Source organism: Camelus bactrianus, chromosome 6 (assembly GCF_048773025.1).
Source record: "Camelus bactrianus isolate YW-2024 breed Bactrian camel chromosome 6, ASM4877302v1, whole genome shotgun sequence".
Lineage (NCBI taxonomy): Eukaryota > Metazoa > Chordata > Mammalia > Artiodactyla > Camelidae > Camelus > Camelus bactrianus.
In genome coordinates this window covers 29430245-29448028 of record NC_133544.1, presented here as the reverse complement: position 1 = coordinate 29448028, position 17784 = coordinate 29430245, and the positions used below count along the sequence as shown (strand labels likewise).

The following is a 17784-nucleotide window of genomic DNA, read 5'->3' as shown; positions in this document are numbered from 1 at the left end:
TAGGTCTTTGATCTTTTTTAAGTTAATTTTTGTATATAGTGTGAGGTATGGGTCCAACTTCTTTCTTTTCCATATGGACATCCATTTGTCTCAACACTATTTGTTGAAAAGAGTATTCTGTCCCCATTGAGTTGTCTTGATAAGCATGTCAAAAATGGATCTTTCTTTTCTGTTGTTGTTTTTTTGGGGGGGGTTGTATTGGGTTTATTTGTTTATGCTTAGGTGAATTTTATGTTACCTGAATTAGATCTCAGTTTTTTTTTTAATGTTAAGATGATTGCATAGGTAAGAAAAAAATTTGACAATTGTAACTTGATTGGAGTAGCAACAGTTTTTGAGGGACTATAAGAAGATAATCCAGATTGTGTTGTTGGGTGCATGATTCAATAAATTAACTTACAATCATTGAATCCTACACTTAAAATATAAATTTTATAGTATGTAAATTGTACCTCAATAGATATATTTTTAATAAAATTTTTTAAAATTCCATTGAAACTCTGCTTTACAGAGTTTCTGCATCATATAAACTGATACATTATGCCTTCGTTTTCATTCATTAAAAAATAATTTTAAATTAGTTTTACATTGTCTTCTTTGACCCATGAGTTATTAAAAATATGTTTAACTTCCAAATATTTGAGTATTTTTCAAACACCTTTCTGTTTTTTATTTCTAATTGAATTATTTTGCGATGAGATTTCAAATTTTAAAAATTTGTTTAGTCTTTTTTCTTTTATGTCCCCAGTTGTAGACTATCTTGCTGAATGCCCCACAGGAAATTGAAATACGTATTGTTTCTGTTGAGTGGAGTTTTCTATAAATGTCAGTTAGGTCAAGTCGGTTGATGGTATTGTTCAGGTATTTATTTTTTCTGCCTAGTTGTTCTATCAGTTCCTGAGAGAGAAATGATGAAACATCAAACTATAATTGTGGATTTTTCTATTTCTTCCTTCAATTTGGTCAGTTTTGTTTCTTGTTTTAATGAAGCTCTATCAGTGGGGACACTGACACATTTAGGACTGTTATGTCTTCTTAAAAAACTTTTCTTTTTATCATCATGAAATTGTCCCTGTTGATAAAGTGGTCACATTTCTTGTCCTCAAATCTTTTTTGTTATTAACATAGTTATCCAGTTTCCTGATAAGTATTGCATGGTATATCTTTTTTTCATTCTTTTTCTTTTAAGCTATTTATGTTTTTACATTTAAAATTGGTTTCATTTAACAGGCTTTTTAAAATCCATTTTGATGATCTCTGCCCCTTAAATTGAAATATCTGGACAATTTGCATTTACTTACAAATACATGTAATGTACTCATAATATGTTTGGTTTAGGTCTGCCATCTTACTATTTGTTTTTTATTAGTCCCATCTGTTCTTTGTTCTCTTTTTCATCTTCCTTGCCTTCTTTTGGATTGGCAGTTCTTTTTATGATGTAATTTCAACATTGGCTTATCAGCTATACTTTCATGCCCTTTATGCTATTCTTTTATAAATTTTACTTATACGTGTGTTCTGAACTCCATAGTACTTTATTATTTTTTATTTAATATTTTAAAGAGATTCTTAAATGAACAAAGATTCTTTTATATTTATATTACTCATGTTTACCATTTCTGATATTCTTCATTCTTTTGTGTGAGTCCAAGTATTTTTCTTCTGCCTGAAGAACTTTCTTTAAGGCAGATCTGCTGGTGCTGAATTCTCTTAAGATTTTATTTGTCTCAGAAAGTCTTTATTTTGCCTTCACTTTTAAAGGGTATTACCACTGGATACACAATTCTAGATCGATTTCTTTTTTCTTTCAGCACATTGAAGATACCATTCCATTGTCTCCTGGATTGTACAGTTTGATCAGAAATCTGCAGCATTTTTTTTATTTGTTCCTCTATAAAATATATCTTTATCTCAGGCTCATTTTAAGATTTTTTTCTTTATTGCTAATTTTTAGCAATTTGATTATAATGTGCCTTGGTTGTGGTTTTCTTACATCCTCCTTGGGCTTTGCTATGATTCTTGGATCTATGGTATTTATAATTTTTACTAAATTTGAAAATGTTTTGGCCATCATTTCATCAAAAATTTGTTTTTTTCCCTTTTCTGCTTTATAGTTACATATATGTTAGCCCACTGGATATTGTCTCACAGGCTACTAAGATTCTCTTCATTTTTTTCCTTTCTTTTTTTTTTTGTCTTTTTCTTCTCTGTGCTTCCTTTCAGATAGTTTCTATCACTGTGTTTCCAATTTCACTGATTTTTTCTGTAGTGTCCAGTTTGCTTTGAATTCCATCTACTGACTTTTAACTTCAGATATCATATTTTTTCACTGTTAGAAATTACATTTGGTGTATATATATATATATACACACACACACACACACACACATCTTCCCTTCTTTCTTCATTCTATTCATGTTTTTTCTTAGATCCTTGAGCACATTTTGCATATTTATAATAGCTGTTTTAATGTGCCTGTCTGATCATTCTATCAACTCTGTCATTTTCAAGTCTGTTTCTATTGTCTGACTTTTCTCTTGGTTATAGGTCACATTTGCCTGCTATCTGGTGAGTCTAGTGCTTTTTTTAATTGGATGTTGGATATTTTTAAAATTACTTTGTGAGTTGTCTATGTTTTGTTATCTTCCTTTAAATAGGACTGTGGGACTTTTAGGATAAAATTTGGACTTTTATCTGGCAGAAAGTTAGTTTACTTATGGATAAGATTGATCCTTAGGAGATTGTTTTAAGCTTTGTTAGAGTGAGTCTAAAGTTCCTTTTTCTCTAGGAGTAGATACTTTAGTCCTTCTGGTTGGGCCCTTATGGGGTCTCTACTAAATGCCCTGGGTGATCAAGCCAGTTGCTTCTGAACATTTTGCAGTCCCACGTGAACTCTGAGAATTATCAGCTTATAGCTCCAGGTCATTCTTTGCTTAGCCTTATGGAGCTTCCTTCTGTGTGTATATTTTAGGATTAAGCAAATACTCAAGAGGACCCTGATTCTGGTTTCTGGAGCTTTTTCTACATAGTCCTCTCTTTTCTAGAACTCTGCCCCATAATTTCCATCCAAAGTCTTCTTGACCTTCCTCTTCTGTCTTTTCAACTCAGCAAAACCACTGTACTCTGCTTAGGATTCATTCCCTACTGTATAATCCAGAAATTGTGTCTCCAATCATAGGGCTCACCTCATTTATTTCCTTAATTCCAGGGATCACAGTCCTGTACTGCCTGTTGTTCAGTATCAGAAGCCATCAGTATATTTATTTTGTCTAGTTTTCTAGTTGTATACGTGGAAGATAAGGTCTGGATCCTGATGCTCTATTGTGGCCAGAAGCAGAAATCGTAAGAACTGATTTTGATAAAGAAATAATAGTGAGAGAGGGCAGGCCCCAAAACTAGACACTGATGACTCGGCTCAACAGAAAGGAGCTTCTTTTCTTTCCTGACACACACTTCCTGGAAAAGACTTCTTTTTTCATTTTTAACTAGAAAGACAGATGAATAGCATGAGTAAAGAAAAATGTTCAAAGTTCAGGATTTTAAATAATAAAGAGGGAAAAGTCATGAGTCTTAAAAGGTTAGTGTTATGTAAAGGTGGTCTGTCCATAAAGCAATCAAGTTCAAAGAAGCAAATTTGACAGAGCTGGGCCCTGCAACCTTCCCCAGGCTGAAGCAGATTTAGAAATGGATGCCAAAGACATGGTAGAAGGAAGCCTTGAGCACAAGGAGCCAGCGTTGAGAGTAATCTACCCTGAAAGACTTTCAGCCACAGTAAAGACCCTAGAAGTGAACGCACAGCCTCTCGGGCAGGCATGCCAGCTCCCTGTCCTGGGAGAGGGAAGATGAAGCAGCCTTCCACCCTTCTGTGAAAACCTACTAAGCCCACTTGCCTTCCTGGGGAGGTTATTTCTGCACAGTGCACCTTTTGTGTCTTCCCTTTGATCAAAGGAACACTTAAGACCCCTTTGAGGCATCTAACATGACAAACCTATTCACTCTCCAGGGTTGACATTTTTCTGAGAGTTTCACTTGACCCTTGCCCCAAATACAATATACCTTCCCAGCCCATGTTGGGACTCAGTGCCAAAGCCTCAGGGGCCACTGCTCCTGGGTCAGTCCCTCTCTCTTTCCTCTAAGGCTGCTTCCAAGATTTCAGGTAAGGTTTACACTGCTTTGGGAATGAGACCTCCTCATCCCTACACTTACAGAGCCGTGAACATGACATTGCATCCTTTTCAGAGAAAAAGCCAGTGTTTTCCTATTATCTATGGACATTAAAGGCAACCCAGACTTACCTGAGAATGCACCCAGGCGGGTTGTTGGACTGGGTCCACCCAGGAGCCCTGGGACTCCCGAGTGAGTCTGTAGGACCCTGATGTAACAGGGCCCTTAGAATGGCACCCCTTCCTTCCGTATAGCCTTTACTGGGCACCCCTTCTGACCTGCCCCTCCACCTAGCTGTTGTCATCTGACTCACAGTGTCCCTCTGTGCAGCTCTGGTTTCTGATAAGGACCTTCCCTGAAAGAAGGCTCACTCACCCAGCTGCCCACACTGTTGGTTCAAGGTTTGGAGGGTGTAACCCTTTGACCCCTAACCCTTGACCCTGATCCTAATGAACCATTCCCACTGGGCCTTCCTTGGGAATAAGCCTATACTTAACATTTCTTACTGAAGGGAGAGAAGAGACAATCCACTCAATGATTGGCTATTGTTAGAGTAATTAATACTCTAAATCCCCGAGTAGGAGTGACTGAAAGGCTTAAAGCTCTTTAACTCTTCCTATTCCCCAACTAATCTGGAGCTTACTTTCCCCGCCTCCTCTAATCGTATTTCAGGCCCTCACCTGTCTGTCCACAGCCTCATTCGCTTGGTCTGGGAAGGGATTTGGCGAAAGTAGACACAATGCCTGCTGTTGACCAGTGGCAGCTCTGGAATTTCCGTCAAGGAGGACCTGGACCTGGAATCTGGGTGATACATAGTCTGGGAGGTTTTTCTTCAGGCTGTTTGTACAGTAAACACTATTTTTCAGTTACATTGCATGTTTGTTTAGGACAGAGATTGGAGGGAGGGGAGAGGGCTCTCTCAACCACCCCTTGGCATTAACATTGTAGCTGACAGTCCCTACCAAATATGGTTTCACTCTTTCATTGGATTCTCTCATTCTGACTCTTATTTCTTCCCCTTTTCACTCACTTAATCTCTGGCAAATCCTATCCCACTGGTCTTTGCTCTGTTCATCCATCCTTCCATCCATCCAACCATCCATGATGGAGCACCTTCTCGATGGAAGTGAAGCCCCTTAGCAGAGAGAGACCCTAATTTTTTCACCCAGGCCTGTGGGGTCATCCCACCTTGGCTTCACATCCCTTGGCTTCACGCCCAAGGCTGCTGACAGTGTCACTTCCCTTCTCCATAGACGCCTTTCTCCTCTTCTCATTCCCTCCCCTGCCCTCCTCTTCTACTCTCAAGGTCCTTTTCTGTCTTCTCCCCTTTTCCCCTCTCCTTTTTTTTTTCTTCCACTCCCTGTGGAAGCCAAGGCAGCCCTATGGATATTTTATAGCTGCTGAGCCCCGTTCTGGAGGAGCTGATAGCTCCGGCTCACAGGTCCTCTCCCCTCAGCCACCCCAAGTCTGCCCAGGGCTGAATTCAGCCACCTTCTCCTCACTGGCCACCAGAGTCTGGATTTCGAGGCTTCTCTGGGGTGCTCAGGGCATGTAGCCTCTGTGTAGGGGCGCTGAGCTGGTTATAGCCCACCAACAGGAGAAAAAATAAGTTCCCAACATGGAGGAAACTGCCTTTCCTCCCGTTGCCATAGACAACAGAACAGAGTCAAGATGGCCTAGCAAGAATAAAACAGTGCTGTTCGCAACCAGGGCCCAGATAATCTCCTTCCAGTGGTGACCTGGGCTCTGTGCGCAGTGACAACGAGTGTAACCAGACCCAGAGCTCTGAGGTGCAGGAGGCAGGCCAACAGCCACCGCACCCCCATCCCACCCACCCCTCCCCCACTCCATCTCATCCTGCAAACCCATTGGTGGTCACATAGCAGACGGTCAGCATCAGGCCCACAGAGAATTCTTCTTCAGAGCTAAACTCTCTGTTCTTACTGTTATTTCTTTCCTAAAGAGGACTCAGAACCAGAGCCTGGGCACCTGGGATGGTTGTGCAAGCATGCTTCTTACGTAGCCTGCAACCCATGCTCTGATTAACCCTTTACTGTCCAGGCCTCCAAAGCCCCAAGTGTCTTAGAATTGCTGGCTTTAGCAGTCATCTTGTCCTGGCCCTCTCAGGAGCACAGCAATCTCTGCTTGGGATTCGAGCCCCTATGGGAGCTGGATTTTCCTAAACAATAGCAACACAGGAGAGGGACACATTCTGACTTCCAGTACACTCAGTGGAACAAATGGATTCAATCAACCCACATTACTTGGGGCCACATTTAGCTTGGATTGGTGCAGATGTATTCTGCTAAATGTAGACATAGTCCCTTCCCTCCCTCCTTAAGCTGTCTAGTGGGGAAAACAGAAATGCATCAAGTACAATGCTGTCTACCAAAAAGGAATCTACACAGGGGGTCCCAAGTCTGGGGAAAGGGTGGTTAGGAACGGCCTTCCAGAGGAGATGACATTTAAACAGAAGGCAGGAGAATATTTTTCTTATTCTCCTCTTCACCCAGACCTTAGCACAGAGCTGGCACATGGTAGATACTCAGTAAATGTTTGTTGAATGAGTGGACGAGGAAACGAACAAACATCTCCATGTTTCTTGAGAGCCTTTGGTTACTTATAGGGTTTGGTGCTGGGTCTATTCATACATCCATTTACAGAGCAATCTAAGTGAACTTGAAGTCACGAGTCCTCATGAGGTCTACTCATGTTATGGATGTGCTGCGTGCCATCCATTCTGTTTTAGAGGTGAATGTGCTGGCTCACAGCTGGGGAAGATGATACCCCTGAGATTCCACAGGAAGTCTTCCGGACTCACCCCCTCCCCTACAGATCACACCATGGAGAACTCCGTAAATGGACTCGTCAAAGCAGGGAAGGCCAGCCCCTCAACAGGTGATTGGATTTAGATCTGAAAGCAGAGATGGGTTATAACTCCCCATGCCCAGATGTCCTAACCACAGACCAAAGCTCAAGAGAAGGCAAAGAGAGGCTAGCCCCTCCAGCCTTCTCTCTCTTTCTCAGAAGAGGGAAAAGGGTTCCTGGAAATTACCATAAAGCATCCAAATGAGAAAATCCAGGACTGTTGGCTGTCAGGTTTCCCAGCAGGATTATGGGCAGACTGGCCAGCTGTTAGATCCCCCAGGTCTATCTTAACTACAGAGACTGGGTTTTCTGTCCCAGGAAAAGTAGATCCTACTATGAAATGGCCTGAAACTCTCCCAGACCTCAAAACACGCCCACATTAAGGTGTTGCTCTTGGGCCTCCGGAAACCTGGCTCTAACATATAGCAACAAGCATCCTCTTCCCCCTTCCTCTCAAGCAAAAACCTCTCCAAGAAGAGAAACTGGAGCTCGTGACATTGGGTGGAGGCAAGATCACCATGTACAGTCGTGCAGACTGTTCACTGCACAAGAAGGTGAGTGGGGACTGAAATCCAGTCCTCACTTTGCTTGTCAAGTTGTGCCCCCTGGCATGGCTACAACCACCCAGAGGAAGGGGTGGCTTTTTCTAATTTGCACATAGGTGCCATGTGGGCAAGCAGTGACCCTGGGTGGAGAGCCCAAAGAATTACACCTGAGGAAGGAAATAAGCCAATCCTTCCCTTGCCACCACCTAAATAGTCTAACCAGGTGATCCTCAAGTGATTAGATATGCTAATAGGGCAGACTTCTTAGATGGTAATAGAACATGATGAATAAACAGTAGGTCCAGTAAGGCTTTATGTTTTGTTTTTCTATGTCCTGAGTTTGGATGCCAGTGAAAATGAACTATTGAGCTTTACTAAAGAAGGATCAAATGTCTCCTTTCTGTTAAACTACTTTAAGGAAAGTAAAGATTTACAGTAAGTATAACCTCTCTGTGTTGGAAACACCAGGGTTTTGGAATCTTTCCCAGACACTGGGCTCTAGCTTCACTTACTTTGAGCCTGTTGGTCAGGAAGTAGGCCCCTGAAAGATGAGGTAAAGTGGGCATTTTCTCAGGAAAAAGACCCTCCCCATGGATAGCCAGGCTTCTCACCAGAGGATATACTCCATACTAGGAATGATTTGCTGACAGTGCCATCTGAACAGGGGCATAACGTGATGCACTGCTTGGAAAAGGAACTGTGATTCTAGCACGTGCTTGATGGATGCAGACGAAAGGGCAGGGGTCCCCCTCTCCCGCTTGCTTTACATTGTGGAGACATTGGGCAGCTTCCCCCTCTCAGAAAGGCCTTCTCAGCATGATCTCCTTGGGTATCTGCCCATCTGTCCAGCCTTCCTGCAGGTCAAAAACCCAGCTATGGGCTGGAGAAGCTGAGAGGAAAGACCGGCAAGGAGCAGGGCCTGCAAGTCACAGTGCTCCTGAGTGCCTCAATGTGTCCATAAGCTGGAGTTTGAAATGAGGACAAGGGGTGGAACTAAAATGCTCCCTGAGGCTCTGGGGGCCCCCAACCTCAGTTCCCTGCCCTCATGGCCTCAAGTTCTCTATGGCTCCTGGGCCAGGCAATCACCTGTGAATGACCCCTGGGGGGACTGGAAGGCAAGCCTAGCCCAGGTTTCAGGAAGAGAAGCCTGTGTTCCCAGGGTCGTGTGAAACTCACAGTGCACAGGGGCCATCCATGGAGTTGGGGACACATGTGAACATCCTGACCAGGAAAGTCAGGCCAATGTTGTATGGGTCCTGCATGCTTCTCTCAGGAAGCAGCCGACCGGAGCAGCCAGGACCCTGGGCAACCTCATTCCCAGGCAAGACACCCTCCTCTTCCCTCACTATCCCTTTTGCATTTTTCTAAGCAAAAGCTACTCGTGCTCCCTCAGTCAGGACCCTGCCAACAACTTCACAGCCAGAGCCTTCCCGTCCCATACCCTGTGGGCAGCATAGGCAATAGGAGACAACAATTCCTGAGCACCTGCAGGCGCCAGGGAGGGACCAGGAAGCCATCAAATCCGCATCCAACCCTGAGATGAAGCACTGTTACTATTCTTACTTTTACTGATGAGGCACTAGATGTTCAGAGAGGTTAAGCAACTTGCCCACAATCACACAGCCACTAAGTGGTGAAATCGGGACTCGAACCTAGATGGTGTGGCTTTAGTGCCCACACTCATTACCATCTCATAGCACCGGAACTTCCAGGTCTTTTATGGAGTTGGAAGGCTGAGCTATAACAAGGAAGACCACAGCTCCTCTGACTCTCTTCATCAGCCAAGCTCTGCCCACATAGGTGACAAGCGTATCTGAGATACAACTCTCCCAGAAAGCGTTTAACCTGGGCACAGGGACCTTGCCTTATTCCCTACGGCATCCCAGTGCCTGAAGCTAGGCCAGGCTCACAGAAGAATGTTTATTGAAAGGATGAAGGAATGCCTCCTTGCTGCCCTTGCCCGGCCTTTCTCCTCCCTCTCTCCCAAGCTCTGAGTGTGCACTGGGCTCAGCAGGATCCCTGAGCAGACACCAGGTTCTACACGAGCTGCCTGCACCTCCACCACTGACCCTGGCGCAGCTTAAACACACCTGTCCACAGGTGAGCATGGGGAGGCCTTGAACACGTGGGATCCCCACTAATTAGTCCTGAGGGCTCGCATCCTTGTGGAGTTTTCTCTCATCCACATAGTTGTAGCCTCCCTTTGCCTTCCAGGACTATCATGTATGTTCACTCCCTGGTTCCAAAGCCTCCAGAGGGACAAATGTAAGCAGGAGATTTTTCAACTGCACCCTTGAACTTGAGCTCCTGCCCTTGAGTGACCACCGTGTTGGTGGGGTTCAGACTCCCCCATGGTGTGGATGGCTTCCAGGTGGGCCCAGGTAGCCATGATATAAGACATCAGCTATCAAACATCAAAAATCAGAAGTCAAGCCACTGAAGCACCTTGAGAGGCTGTTCCAGCTGTGATTCTCCAGATTAATTAGAACAGCTTGATAAATCTGCTAGTGCTGGGGAAGGTAGGACTCTAAGAAGATCTTACCCTCAGGATGTCATCGCCCTGAGGAGACAAACAATTAGTAACAGTATAAGGTCTGTGTGTTGTGTGCCACACATAGCTCAGAAAGGAGGGGTGCCAGTGGGGAGACAGAAAAGACTGAGAAATAGCGCCCCTCAAAGTGACTGAGCCATCATGAGTTCCTCTCTTCTCTTCACCCACCCTCTATCCAGCTTTTCCCATTCAATTATCTATTTCTACATAACAGACCACTCTCTAAATTTAGTGGCTTAAAACAATTTATTGCTGTCTCTTACACCTCTGCTGCCTGGGCTCCGCTAGTTGGTTCTCACTCAGGATCTCTTGCAGCTAGAGTCAAATGTGGCCCCTGCTGGAGTCATCTGATGGCTCTACTGAGCTGGACAGCCAAGCGGACATCACTCATTCACAAATCTGGCAGGATGTGAATGTTGGGGAGAGCTTAGCTAGGATTCTAGACAAGAACACCTATTTCTAGCCTTTCTGTGTGGCTTGGACTTCTTACAGGATGGTGGCTGGTTTCTAGAGCGAGTGTCCTAGGGGTGAAGGTTCTAAGAGATGCAGACAGATATCGCAAGTCTTCTCATAACCAAACCTTAACAGTTCTAGAATGTCGCCCCCCTCATATTCTGTCAGTCAAGCAAGTCTCTACAGCCAGCCCAGATTCAAGAGGTAAGAAGCAGCGCACAAACACTAGGAGGGAATGACTGAGGGCTGCCATTTTGGAACCTGTTGGAAACTGTCTACCACAACGTCCTTTATATAAAGATAACATTCCGTTACTGAGCTGGGAGAGGGAGAGGAAATGAGCTATGGGCTAAGGAAGTCGAGAGGAAAGAGACTTTGTCCTTGTGTCTAGAAGATTCTTCTCCAAGTCCCTCCCACCACTGTTCTCTTACCTCACATCCCAAGACATATTCTTAGACTATATCCTAGGCCCAGAATGTAGAAGAGAGTGGAAAAAAACGACTTACATCATCCCAACCAACCAGCTTCATTTGAGAATGAGTTTGCTACGTGACTGTTGCCGCAAAATTGTTTATCTGTCCTTGCTGCAGTGTGGCCTTTAAGGGACACGATCTGCTGCCAGTGACATCCCAGCAGTGGTTGCCCTGAAGATCTGGAGGTCAAGGATGGTAAGGAAACTTGTTGCCAAGATGACCTCACCTAGAAATCTCTTGCTTTCTCATGACCACCTGGTAACTGAGCCACGAAGGAAAAAGAACCATAAACTTCTCAGAGGTATGTCTTCAGAGGTGTGTCCCCCAGCCTCTGCCTGTCACTCCTTCATTACATATGGGGTTGGGGGGTGGGAGGGCAATCATTGCCGGGATAAAGCAGGATGGGGCACTTTGCACATCCCCTCCCCCACCAAAGTCACTCCTAATCTATCCCACTTGAGAGATCTCTTCAATATCTTCCCCTCAAACAACAAAATGTTCCATAACTACTATCTTTCTCTCTCTCTCTCTTAGAAACTCTAGTGCATAGATTGGATGAATTTTATTCCTTGGTTTCATGACCACGTCTTATCTTTGTACCATGCACACTACACTTCTATTTAGTTATTTTAAATAAATAAATAAACATCGTCCAACCCACAAACCCAAACAAAAGTGAGGGCCTTGACAATAACCAACATACCTTTCAAATCCCAAATGACAGTAAACAGGAAAGTAAAACAGCCAGTCACCCACCAGACACAAGACAGAAGAAACTAGCCCTTTAAAAAGGCTTCACCAACGTCCGAAGAAGGCGTCTTTTCGAAATGCCTCGATTTTTACACCGCCCAAGTGTCCCATTAAATCCCGGTCATTTAAAATCTGGGTTCCCAATTGGTATATCATTTTATTTTAATGATCTGTGCTTCCTATAGAAACATGGAAAATGACTATTTCTTTTTTCAATTAAACATGTAACGGCCAGCAGATGAAAGCCAGCCTCTCTTGCCGCCTGCCCCGGGGAGCGGCCCAGGAAGGGGTTAACGAAGGTCCCGCGGAGCCGGGGTGGAAAACGCTCGGTAACCCGAGCGCGGCCCGGCCCGCCCAGCCGCGCGCATGCGCCCGGGCAGCCCTTCGCAAGCCCGCCCGCGGCTCCGCGCTCCCGGCTGCCTCGCTGCACAAAGGCCTGCTTTGTTCCCTCGGCTCTGTTTTAAATATCTGACGGCTATTCCCCCCATCCTTGCGCCAAATCCCCGGGCCTGGCTGCGGGCGCGGCACAAGGGCGCATTGTGGGGCCGAGCGAGGGGTGAAGGGGGCTGGGGGGCGGCTGCCCCGTTGGGGACGCTCCTTTTTCGCCAAGTTGACTCAGCCATTTGGGTCACCCGGGCTGAGTCGTGGGGGTGGGTGCAGAGGAAGAGGTAGGGGGTCCTTGTCGTCTCCCCCCCGCCCCCCAGTCCCAGGCGTAAAGCTTGGAACTTGGGGACCCTGGGAGTGAGCATAATCGTTTCCAAAGCAGGCCCGGGAGGAGGGACTGAGGTTTGCAGCCGAGCACCGGGGTGGGGGCTGGCCCAGCCAGAGCCCCGGGCTGGCAGGGGACCGCGAACTCTCCAAGCCAGACGCTGGGTTTCTTATCACTCCATCGCTGTACATATTTAGAAAGTGCCGACCGCTCAGACACTTTGAAAAGCGTGGCATTCCAGCGCAAACCAACCCGAACACGGGGGAGGGGGGGAGGATCCTTTCTTCCTCCAAGTTCAGAGCCCTAGAAGCGCTGCAGAAAGGGCATCACCCACAGCTTTCAGGGCCTCAAGGTGCCCCCGCTCCGTCTGAGCTTTTAGGAATACCCCTCAGGGAAATCACACCCTCCGTGGTGTGGCCCCTCCCTCCCAAGAGTAGGTAGCGAAGGCTGGGAAGGGGTTCAAACAAAAGTAGGCTCTCAGCCTGCTGGAGAGCTGGCCCTGCCCCCCTTCCCGCCCCTCCCCTGTCTTGCTGGCATTCCCTTGCAGACTACCAAGTAGCTTTCCTCCCCAGCTCAGGTGTGTGTTTACCTGCTGAGAAGGAGGAGGAGTTCTTGCACACTGGGGAGGTTTGCCAAAAGACGATGACAAAACCTACCCCTCTTTCCCATTTTCTTCTTTAAAAGTAGGGAAAACACTGCCTTTCAGAACAGATCTTGGAAACTTCAAGCAAAACACAAAATGTGGGCCTTAGCAATTCTGAAAAGTGTGCTTGGCCTTAAGTTAAATCAAAAGGGTTTTGTATCCCAACTTGTAAGGTGGGTGAAGGAGAAGGAACTGGATGGGAAGGATTCGATTCCGAAGCAAAGGGCTTTATAGTTCTGTTGTGGCTATCCCAGGCCTGATTGGGAGCCCCCCAGTCCTCTCTCATGGCTTGTTATGAATCTCAGGGTCGGGCTCACATTGCCTTGGTCACATTTCTCAGCTGTGAAGACCATAAATATTTCCTGAGATATATATATATTTTAAACCATGATGCTTTGTAATTTTCACATGTTACACGTTGTCTCACTTCACCAATACTCTGAGTGTTTGAGCCCAGCGCTCAGACAGACCAGCCCTTTTATTTTGCAAATGAGGGCACTTGCCCAGGGCCACTGAGAGAGACAAGGCAGAGGCAAGCCTGGACGGCCAGGATTGGGCTCTTTCCGCTCTAAGATGCTAGTTAGTAGTCGTGGACCCAAAGACCAGGTTTTCACCTACTGTTTCCTCATAAAATCCTTTCTGAATAAATTATTCTGTCTCAAGAATAAGAAGCTTTGAGGAAAGATTCTTTGGTATTTCAGGCAGCTTTGAGGAGAGACTTAAGAGTCGCTTCTCAGTAGACCTCCTGGAACTGCTGACTTTGCAAGGACCGCACTAGCTACGAACGAGCTTAGAGACGTAAGTCATAAGTCACGTTCTGCTGCCAGGGTTGCTAAGTGGCAGAGAAATCCTGGGTGTCTGTTTCCAGGCACTCTTCAGTCTCCTGAGGAATTTCTTTAAGCAACACTAAGTGTCCTTTCACCACTCTGTTGGCCAGTAAGCCCCCTATCGTTGGAGGTGATAGCAGCCCCCCAGCCCCAGCCCCGCTGCCAGCAGATCAGCCTCCCGAGAGTTGTATGAAAAAGTATTCCCTAGAACTTGACTCCTCCCTGTGATGAGTGTGCACAATCTCCCCAGCTGTAAAATTGGATAGAGGTCCCTACAAACCCCCCTCCTCTCACACACCTGCAGACTAGAGAGGTGGGAAGGTTTACCGGAGCCTGTCTGTGACACTATATGAACTACTTGGAGGAAGGCCATCACCAGCTTCATTGCGAAGCAGTGCCTGCCCATTTAGGCAAGAGGTGGCAGGATTTATATCCAACCGAGCTTCTGAGGGTGGGATCATTCTAGATGACCCTCAGCTTATACCTTTGACTTTAGCACAGCCCTCTTTTTTTTTTTTCTACATTGACCTATACCACCCCTCCCACTGCCACCTCCTTGAACCAACCGCTGGTTTCAAGCTGTCCCAGGTTGTCCGATGAACTAAGGTTTCAAGCCATCGCAGGGGAAGGCAGCCTGGTGGCCAAGAGTTCAGTTTCCGCAGTGTCACTTTTTGACCATTCAGCAGTGTGTGTGCAAATATTTGAATACTTTATTGCATTTTGACCTTATTATTTTATACGAATGAGTGGAAAACGGGAAAATGAAGTGCTGATGATAGTGATAAGAAGGGCAGGTCTCATAAACTGAATATAATTGAGACAAAGATGGAAATCATTAGGCATGCCGAACATGGGGACTATTTAGCCTCCATCAAGTGCTCACTGGATGTAAGCCAGTCAACTGTGTGTTCAGTTGTAAAGGGAAAGAACACAACTAAAGTGTATATATGAAATCCTGGACATGCACGGTCAAAGATTCAGTCTAAAGTTGGAGTGTGATGAGCGATTTACCATATTTCTTCAATTCTAAAGCTGCATTGATTTAATAGGGCAGATTTTCCAAGGCTGGGGTGAGGGAGATGCCATGAGACTGGAAACCCAGAAAATATAGTGATAATATGGTTCAGCTTCCTGGGAACAGAACCTTCCCTTAGACCGTGCAAGCCGGCTACTTGCCTCTTGCATGTCAGACCAGTGGATTTTCAGGAAAGCGTTAGGTATGAAAGGAGAGGGCAGCCTATAGACAGTCTCCGAGGGGCTCAACCCAGCACCAAAGCCAGGGGCCAGACCTTGAATTAATGCGCCAGAATGGATGGAACTCAGCTCACCCGAGGCCCTCCTGCCAAGAGGTTTTCACAGCCCGCGTTCGCCCGGCTGTTAGAAAATCATGAGAGTCAAAAGCAAAGAATGTGGGGCTGGCCTCTCCCTCTTTGGGCACCAGCTCCTTCGCAGTCATTGTCCCAGCTGTCCCTGGGGTTAGGGAGGGGGCATGCTTCCTCTCCCAGCGTGTGCACAGCCCGTGCCCTCTGCCTGGATTAGCTGTCCTTCCTCCTGGGATGCCTGGCTGACTCCCGGATCTTCCTTGAAGACTCAGCTAAGGCTTCTGCTGTTGCTGCCCTCCCACTGCACACTCTCTGTTCACCCTCTGTTCTTGCTTTTCCACCCCAGGGCACCATCACTGGCTTGCCCACCAAAGCTCTGAGGCCAAGGAGATCCTCCCAGCCTCAGCATCCAGGCTCAGCGGCCCTCAGGAAGTGTCTGCTAAGTGGCGGAGGGGCTGAAGGACCAGTAGATTCTTGGGGAGACCTCTCCGGCACCAGACTGTTGACGGGTGCTTGCAGGGGCAACCTAGCACCGCTACTTTGAACTTCTTAGACCCTAAAAAACCCTTTCTATCTCCTCCAGATGCCAACCCATTTGTCTTTAAATTCCTCTCTCTTTGCCTCAAGTTCCCCTCATCTGCAGACCTTCTCGTCCACACTGCTGTCTTCAGTCCCGCCCTGTCACACTGCCCCTCACACCCCTGGATGGTTCTTTCCAAATACTTGTATTAAGTAAATCCACTGACTTTTCCTCCAACCATAGGATTCTTGCTGAATTCTTACCACTTTCCTCAGGCAAAAACAACCCAGAGATGCTGTCTGATCCAAAGCATTTCCCAGGGAGGGCGGCCAAGTGAGTGCAAGAAACTCTCGGCCGTCTGGGACTGTGATGTGATGTCTGAACAGCCTCTTTAGAAACACTCCAGCCTTTTCCAGGGATGCCATCCAGACGGGGACGCTCCAGGTCAGCCCTTCGTAGTTGTCAGGGGTCCTGGGGGTAGATCGGAGGGCACTTGATCAGGGAACTTAGCTGACTGGCGTCACTGGGTCAGCTGTACATGAGAAGGGGGTCTGAGCTCCAGTTTGCACCCCTCCACCCACTGACTCTTCTTGGCCTAAAACACCCTGCCCTGCTGCCCTTGCTGGGCCGATGGGACGTAACTGTCTAAAAAGCCAGGGGTGGGTTGGGTTTGGGGAGCTCAGAGGAGCCCACCACTGGCCCACCTCCCATCCCACCCAGCACGGTGCCCAACAGGCCGTCTTAGCCGGCTGGCTAAACTGCTCTCAGCACTGGTTAATCTCACTTACTCTTTAGATCCTTGGAGTTTGAGCTCTCTGGGGCGGTGCCCAGAGTCCACTTGATAGAAAGCTGATTCTTTTCCTGTGGGGCAAACAGCTCTGATCAGGACACATCAGTCAGGGGGGGCGACTTGGCAGAGCTACAATGCCAAGGCTCGGATGCATCTTTTCTGTGTGATTTCCCAAATTCAGGCAGGAAAACATGCCTCCCCCTGAGCGCCTGGCTCCCCCCACCGACATTTGCATCCCCTTAACGATCTATAAAAGGAGCCAGTCGCCGGCCCCCAGCGAGGACAAGGCTGTGATTCAGCCCCGCTCCAGTGACATCCCAACCGTGAGAGTGCAGCTGGGACAGTTTATGAACAGTGCTGGGTCCCAGGGGGAAGTCGGCCCTGTCCTCTAGCCCACAAGCGTCTATTGTTCACTTTCTTGTTTTTCTCCAAATGTTTAGATGTGCTCAGAGCACAGAAAAGCCCCAAACCGAGGCCATCAGCCAGGACCAGGCTAAGGCAGGGAAGCCTGTGGCTGGAGCTCTGTGGGCCTCCTCTCCCCACACAGTTGTTCCCACCTCTTCCTAAGATACAAAACTGCTTGGGGAGGGGGGCGGCCTCTTCTCAGCCAGGGCTGTTTGGACAACAGTGGGCTCAGGCTGTACCACCAGTCAAGGTGTGAGACCACAGCCCTGGCTTACGTAGTTGGCAGACTGGCACAACTGCCTGTTGCCTTGGGCAGTTCATGATGTGGATAGGAGAGTATCTTCTGATTGCTTGTCACTGACCATGGTGGTGTGACAAGAACAGTTGTGTGTTGGGTCCTGTCTGCATCAAGAATTTGGGCTCCAAAATTCAGCCTCGTGGGTTTGACTCCTGGCTCTAACTCTTACTAGCTGTGCAATCTTGGACAAGTGACTTAGCCTCTCTGAGCTTCAGTTTCCTCCTTGGTAAAATGACACCTCCCTCATAGAAATCTCGTGGCTTTGAGGAGACAATCGAGGTCAGCAGAGGCACAAAATGAGCCCTCTGTAAACGCTGGTGACTCTCTGCATTATTCTTATTCATATCTGTAACCACTATCATGCCATCCTGAAGCCACTCCCCCTGCTTCAAGCACCGGCCGTTTGTACCTAAATCGAATGCCTTTGACAACCTCCAGTTGGGGGTCAGAAAACAGCTGTGTGAGA

General features: G+C 46.8%; 1 protein-coding gene across 3 annotated transcripts in view; it reads left to right on the top strand.

The window, feature by feature from the left end:
* RAD51B (RAD51 paralog B) overlaps nucleotides 1–17784 on the top strand; it is a 696422-nt gene that overhangs the window by 639101 nt on the left and 39537 nt on the right. Inside the window, exon 12 of one of the 3 annotated variants that reach the window (XR_012507483.1) lies at nucleotides 11172–11355. The exons of the other annotated variants lie outside the window; for them this stretch is intronic. The gene's annotated coding sequence lies outside the window, so the exon portion shown is untranslated. The remainder of the gene's footprint in view (nucleotides 1–11171; nucleotides 11356–17784) is intronic. 3 annotated transcript variants of the gene reach the window in all.